Below are 7,272 nucleotides of genomic sequence, written 5' to 3' on the forward strand. Positions count from 1 at the left end.
GAATTAGATATATATATAGATATGATATCTAGATATATAATATATAGATATATAGATATATAGATATATATATATAATTTATATTTTCTTTTAACTGTAGTGGGTTTCTGTTTGAGCCGCCGTGGTCACATCATGAATACGTAATGTATGTTTTCATGTTGGTGATGATCTTGGAGTGCGTGTACGTGGTAGATTCCCCTCGTTCCTTCCACGAAATGCTGATGTTACCCTTTAGGGTAATCATTCTCTACTTATTCTGGGCTTGCAACCAGCACGACTTGGGCTGGCTTGTCCCACCATTGCTAAATAGGCAGTCGAGTGAATTTCCCGTGCCAGAACTTCATCGTATCTAGATTCGATTTACCTAAATTATTTAAATCAGTGCAAGTGTCACACACCAGCACTGCATGCGAGACGTGGGTGCATCCATGCACCACGCATCGCCCGAGTGCATATGTTAGCCACGCACGCTGGATTTTATATATTTATATATATATATATATATATATTATAGAGTATATATATATATAATATTATATATATATATATAATATAATATATATATAACACATATAAACATATGCATGTACATTTTGTAATGATATATAATAATATAGATTATGTATCGTGATATTCTATATATACACATATACATACACACATACACGTACATATATACATACACACCATACATACACCATATATTTAAGTGTATAACTGTTTCATTGGTATATGCCATGTGAATCGTTATATAAAATAATTGTAAAACATTCTTCCCTGTTGATACCATGGGTAAAAAATCCCTAATCCAAAAACTAGATTTATTGAGAAATGTGATTACAATTTAGGAAATCCACCTGATTCCCCTCATCAGACCTGGATTCCATCTCCAGGTCTGATGATGAATCAGACCTGAAGATGGTAATACAGGTGGATTTTTTAATCTGTAGTCTCATTTTCATAGAATATATTTTTTTTTTCATTGTGGGTATTTCACCATATGTGTGTGTGTGTGGTGTGTGTTGTGTGTGTGTGTGTGTGTGTGTGTGTGGTGTGTGTGTGTGTGTGTGTGTGGTGTGTTGTGTGTTTGTGTGTGTGTGTGTGTGTGTGTGTGTGCTATCTGTCTATCTCTCTATAGATAAAATTTGTAATATATTATGTATGTCTATAGTACAGCATTTTGTACCTTTCCTGTGATAGAGCTATGCCTAACTATGAATATAAGCACCATTTAAAATTATCAGTTTTTTATGTTATATTTTCCTTTAAGCAGTCATGCAAGGAAGGGCTGATCAGAGCATGAGGCGAGGAGGAGGTTCTTCAGGGGAAATAGTCTCTGGCTCCCAAGTAGAAGCCCGTCTTAGTTTCCAACTTGCCTTTCTCTCTACAAATACCGGTAATCTACACAATATTTTTGAGACTTTTGGAAAGCTATGAGGTAAAGTTTGCATGGTTTTAGTGATAGGAGGATGATAATCGTTTAATTATAGACGATTTTTTTTGCTGATTACTGTCCTATAGACCAAAGAAATTAGAGAGAAACATATTGATCGTTAGTTATATCATAAGTAAAGCACACATGAACACGCACATGCTACATGCAGACCACGTACATGTTTTATTATCGTACTCTTATTAGCATGTGCTTCATATATTATAGAATTGACAGTAGAAATTTTAGTTTTAACGAGAATATGCTTCTATCATGCTTGTTCTTATGAAAGCATTGACTTCTCTAGAATATTGGATTGAGTACTTTGTTTGTTTTTATATTCTTTATATAATTTAATCAAATCAAATGCGCCTCATGTATTTAGGTGACCTATTCTTCTGGACCGTGAAACAGAAAGAAGTCGTGAGTTGCCTTTGTATTATATTCTTTCTCTGTGCAGAGGCCCATGCGAATGTGTTAGAAGGAACTAATGGGAAAGACTGTTTGGCGAACACATCAAAGCAAGCATTGCAAAGATATGGTCGAGCTCCTGAATTCATCAGGCGAAAGAGATTAATCCAGACAGTCAAGGTTTGTTTGACAAAGGCTCCAGACTCACATGTATCCCACTAATGATAAAAAAATGACTTTTGTTAGTTCTATTACATGAATATAAATATTATTTATTAATAATAGGAATTGATAATGGGCATTACATATAAACCCAAAAGAACCCCCCCCCATGATACTGTTGCTTGGTGTATTCACACTGTTTGGTTTTTGAGGGAACTCTTTTAACTGGTAATGTGTTCTTTATTCCGCATACCGGTTTATGAATGTGGAGATTTGGTCATTTGAGTTACTCTTGCCCTAAAATCTGCTTGGAGATAGAGACTCCTAAGAAGAAACCAGAGCGAAGAGGTGATTTCGGGGATGAACCAAATTCAGATGCTAAAGTATGATGATGACGATGCCAGAAAGAGGATGAGGATGAAGAACCACTTTTGAAGAAGACTTCACTCAGCGAAGCAATCAGATATCAAGTAAGAAGTGTGTCAGTCTTATAAAAATGTTCTGGATAACTAATTTGCACCAATACATAAAACGATTTATTCTATGACTTTTAATTTTTGTTGAATACAGTCATATGATTTCATTTCCGTTTTCATCAGAGTTCCTTTAAATTCTACTCCAATAGAGTTAATTACGTTGAAAGTGGAGCTTTCTTGATCAATCTGTTTATATTGAAGGGTTATGTGAAAGAATTTAAGTTGTTAGTAAAGCGCATGAAGTAGAGTTAATGCGGACAACATCAGTACATGACCTTTATGTGCAATAGTCAGAACATTGGATTTTTATATGAATACTGGTACCAATGTTTGAATATGAAACTAAATAGCCCTTTTTGATTCACCATTTATATTGTCATGTTATACTTTAAGTCTTTAAAGGTTAGACGCTATTAGTTGGCTGTCAATAGAGTAATTTCCAAGACAAACATTTTAGTTGATAAAATATTTTTTCATTAGATATAGTCAATGACTAATGGACTTCTTCCAATGTACAGCGAAGTAACTAAGAGTAAGTCAGAAGAATTCCAAGGTATACTTGCAGTCAGTGAGAATATTCGCAAATGCCGAGCCATGGGTTCATCGAGCAAATATAAGCAGTCTTCCTACTTTAGTGAATGAAGAAACTGAGCGATGATTGAAATAACATGATTGGTCAATTGGTGAGATAATGCACACAATTAAATTTTTAGTTTTGATCCTAAGATTCTGTACTATTGTTATTGAGGTTCTTGTGTGCACTGTGGAAGAATGTGAACTAGAAGCTGAGGCTGTGAACTTAATCATTTGGTAATAAAAATCCTAGAGTACAAATGGATACAAACGGAGATGTGGATTTGATTTTGTAAACTTTGCCTTTTTTCTTTCTTTCTTTCCCCTTTTCTCTTTTTCTGTCTGCTTTTGTTCCCCTATTTTCTCAGCTTGTTTCTCTAAAAATTACGGATAAGGGATCCTGTAAAATCACATTTAAAGGATACATATTTTTAACACCAATTATCACGAGGTGTACAGTTCCCAGGACTGAATGTGGAAATTTTACCATGGACTTTGATATAAATGACATATTTTATTTTATTTATCCTTTAATACTGATAGTACTATTTGCACAATTTATTTATTTATATATTTTAAGAAATTTTGTCAAACTATAAATGTACATATATGGAAATATCTGAAAACTTTTATAAATGAGCTGGCTGTAGGTTGGTTACTGGATTAAGATTGATATATTTAATTTTAAAAATTTCTTACCCTTTACTCCTATTTTTCTGTTTTACAACCATGTCTAAGCTTTTAGGCACATTACCAAAGATATAAGCATTATATTCAGAATAACTATACCTATATTAAATTCAGATTTTTTTTTCTTTCACCATTCTCATTTCATTTTAAACTTTAATTTCTCTTTAAGTCCATCACATATAACACTGAAGAATATTATAATTTTTATTAAAATTAAAGGGAAAAGAAAAAAAAACTGTGTTGGAAGCTTTGACTACAATTAATATTTATGCCAGGAGTCTATACATAGTGTACATGTGGCATCAACTATGGTTACTTTGTCTTTCTTTCTTTTGTTATCTATTCATTATTTTGGAAAATGCTTTTAGAAAACAAATAAAGCAGAAATTTCAGACTCTGTATGCCAGATTCACCATGTAGAAGCTATAGTCCTCAATAACAGTTAAACATGGATGAGACTGTCCCATTGAAGATTGTATTTAACCTTGTGATCAAGAGTTTAATTATTTATAAACCTCTCTTTCATTTCTACAGTAAGCCAATAGAGTTAAAGCAAAGTGATAACATTTTTTACCCATCCACCACAGCACATGCATGTAGACATGGCACACAGGCATTTACTTCTTGAATACATTTCCTGTGTAATACATAAGACTATACTGAACATAACATGTACATAAAGAGGAAAGAATGAATTGAAATTATTCATCAAACGTGTCAAGAGTTCCTTAATAGTCAAACAACCAAAAGGAATGTTTTTTGGCTTATTTATGTTATGAAGAACTATTGACAATTTCAAACATTCATTTTCATTTCATGCTTTGGGTGTGTTTCCTTTTATATGACTATATCATTATTGTTTGCAGCAATTATACAAAGTTATTTACAATGAAGGCAGAACCTCTCATTGAGATGTAATGTATATGATATTCTTGACATTATGTATGTGCTCACTTTATTTATATGTAAATATATGACTGAAATTGATGAAAAAATTATTCTGTAATGATTGTAAGTATGTCTTTTTCATATACCTTGTCAGTTACTCATCCTAAAAGTTAACATTTTCATGTTTACACTGATGCTAAAATTGCATATATATTATCCACGGTTTCATTTTTATTTTATTTATTTTAAAATATACGTGTTCAGTAGCGTGTCTTTCAAATAAGTAAAAAAGGATTTTTTTTTTTTCTCTCTCTCTCCTTGTTTTTGTTTTGTTTTTTTTTTTTATTCTCAGACATATGATCCAAATATGAATTCAGATATTTTATTCAAATCTTTTGTTTTCTAGTGCATGACAGTTAAAGTAAGAAAACAGGCTTTCATTATATTACTAGATTCACCAGCTTTTCATATTGGGTAGTTTCCTAAATCTTTCTTTTTTAGAAAATATCACAAGTTTTAGATGTGAGTAAGAGAGAATAAGATGTATTAATTAACATACTTTATGTTGATTTTGATTATATTTGGACCTTGTAAAGTAGACTTATTAGATTTTTTGCCAAATTGGTGCCAGTTAGCTTAAACGTTTATATTAAAGCCTATAAATTTCATCTCATATGTTAAATATATTAAGTAGTGAAACTGTGATATTGCTAGTAATCAAATTTAATGTAATATTATATGTGTATGGTGGTATCTTTAATGTGTATATGTATATATAGTATATATATATAGTAATATATATATATATATAATATATATATAATATACTATATATATATATATATAAATAATATATATATATATATATATATAGTAGATATATATATATATATATATATATAATATACATACATACATACATAAATATATTATATAATATAATCGTATATATATATATCTTATATATTATATATATAGTATATAATATATATATATGTTGTCCATGTACTATTGTATATATAATAGATATATATATAATATATCTTCTATGATATATATATATATATATTATAATATAATATATTATATATATATATATATATATATCTTATATATATATATAATATATATATATAATTATAATAATCAATATATAAATAATAATAATACATAATATAATATATAGTACTATATAATTATATATATATATATATATATCATAATTTTTTTAATTTATATCTATATATGTATACATAGTGTATATATACTATCCTATGTGTGTGTATATATATATATATGTGTGTGTGTTCTTATATATATATATATGTGTTGTATATAGTGTGTATCTATTATATGTTTGTATATATTATGTGTGTATGTATGTGTGTGGTATATAGATATATATATAATATATATACTTATATAGTAGATATATATATATATTTATATAATATATATTTCTATTATTTATACATATAATATAGGTATGAATATAGTATATAGATATTAATTATATATAGGTGGGATTTAATATATATATATATATATATATATAGATATATATATATTATTAGGTATTATATATGATGATATTAATATAATAATCAGCAGATTGCCGGGGGAGGAAGACGACCAAAGATCGCTACCACTGTGATCTCGTATATACTCTCTGCGAGTGTTGTATATTGTATATATATTATATATATATAAATATATATATCCATATATATAATAAGTATATAATTATTCATAGTACTTTATATATATCTTATATATTATTATATATATCGTATATATTAGTAATAGTATATATATATATAAGTACTAGTACTATATTATATATATAGTATCATATATTAAGTATGAGTATATATATATAGCAAGATTGCCAACAAGATCGCTACCATGTGTAACATATATGCGATTATGATATGTTTGTGTGTGTGTTGTGTGTGTGTATATATATAGTATCATGTAATATGTGTTATCTATGTGTGTATCATATATATGTGTGTTCTAATATATGATTGTGTGTGTATATATGTTGTATTGTAGTGTGTGTATCTAATATATCGTATTTTATAATGTGTGTGTGTGTATAGGTTTAGGATTAGGTTTTGGTTTGTTATACCTTTTTGTACAGAATGTATATTCTTGGTGTGACATACTGTTCTGCTTCTAAATGACCCCAATGTGCAACGAATGGCTAGGGTTACCATCCACTTGCGGCTAGGATTTTGAACGCCAGATAGCAAGATTTGCCAGACAAGTAATTCCTAGCCGTGACTGTGTTTATATGTATGCATATCTCTGCATATATATGTATATGTATATATAGGTCTATAGATATATATATATATGATCTTATATTATAGTATATGTATATGGAAATTATATGTATATTTATCTATAGGTATAAGTATATACATATATCTATAATTATATATAAAATTATCTATATATATATATGTCTATTACATAGTATACTTTAAGTTGTTGCATTATTTATATGTATATTGTAATATATATATGTGCGATATATATTTTATGTAGTATGATATCTATTATGTGTATCTACTTAGTCTATATATATATATATCGATATGTATCTATACATGTGTATGTGCCTCTATACGTTAT

Source organism: Penaeus monodon, chromosome 8 (assembly GCF_015228065.2).
Source record: "Penaeus monodon isolate SGIC_2016 chromosome 8, NSTDA_Pmon_1, whole genome shotgun sequence".
Lineage (NCBI taxonomy): Eukaryota > Metazoa > Arthropoda > Malacostraca > Decapoda > Penaeidae > Penaeus > Penaeus monodon.